Source organism: Lampetra fluviatilis, chromosome 23, assembly GCF_964198595.1.
Source record: "Lampetra fluviatilis chromosome 23, kcLamFluv1.1, whole genome shotgun sequence".
In the NCBI taxonomy this organism is placed as follows: Eukaryota; Metazoa; Chordata; class Hyperoartia; order Petromyzontiformes; family Petromyzontidae; genus Lampetra; species Lampetra fluviatilis.
This window is the reverse complement of record NC_136297.1, coordinates 3723932-3725238: the sequence shown is the minus strand read 5'-3', so window position 1 is coordinate 3725238 and position 1307 is coordinate 3723932.

The following is a 1307-nucleotide window of genomic DNA, read 5'->3' as shown; positions in this document are numbered from 1 at the left end:
GCAGTACTCACTCACTAGCTGCAGTACTCACTCACTAGCTGCAGTACTCACTCACTAGCTGCACTACTCACTCACTAGCTGCAGTACTCACTCACTAGCTGCACTACTCACTCACTAGCTGCAGTACTCACTCACTATCTGCAGTACTCACTCACTAGCTGCAGTACTCACTCACTAGCCGCAGTACTCACTCACTAGCTGCACTACTCACTCACTAGCTGCACTACTCACTCACTAGCCGCAGTACTCACTCACTAGCTGCAGTACTCACTCACTAGCCGCAGCACTCACTCACTAGCTGCAGTACTCACTCACTAGCTGCAGTACTCACTCACTAGCTGCAGTACTCACTCACTAGCTGCAGTACTCACTCACTAGCTGCAGTACTCACTCACTAGCTGCAGTACTCACTCACTAGCTGCAGTACTCACTCACTAGCTGCAGTACTCACTCACTAGCTGCAGTACTCACTCACTAGCTGCAGTACTCACTCACTAGCTGCAGTACTCACTCACTAGCTGCAGTGCTCACTCACTAGCTGCAGTGCTCACTCACTAGCTGCAGTACTCACTCACTAGCTGCAGTACTCACTCACTAGCTGCAGTACTCACTCACTAGCTGCAGTACTCACTCACTACCTGCAGTACTCACTCACTAGCTGCAGTACTCACTCACTAGTTGCAGTACTCACTCACTACCAGCAGTACTCACTCACTAGCTGCAGTACTCACTCACTAGCTGCAGTACTCACTCACTAGCTGCAGTACTCACTCACTAGCTGCAGTACTCACTCACTAGCTGCAGTACTCACTCACTAGCTGCAGTACTCACTCACTAGTTGCAGTACTCACTCACTAGCTGCAGTACTCACTCACTAGTTGCAGTACTCACTCACTAGCTGCAGTACTCACTCACTAGCTGCAGTACTCACTCACTAGCTGCAGTACTCACTCACTAGCTGCAGTACTCACTCACTACCTGCACTACTCACTCACTAGCTGCAGTACTCACTCACTAGCTGCAGTACTCACTCACTAGCTGCAGTACTCACTCACTAGCTGCAGTACTCACTCACTAGCTGCAGTACTCACTCACTAGCTGCAGTACTCACTCACTAGCTGCAGTACTCACTCACTAGCTGCAGTACTCACTCACTAGCTGCAGTACTCACTCACTAGCTGCAGTACTCACTCACTAGCTGCAGTACTCACTCACTAGTTGCAGTACTCACTCACTAGCTGCAGTACTCACTCACTAGCTGCAGTACTGCAGAGTGATGAGTTCTGGTGTGAGTGAGTCTGCAGAGA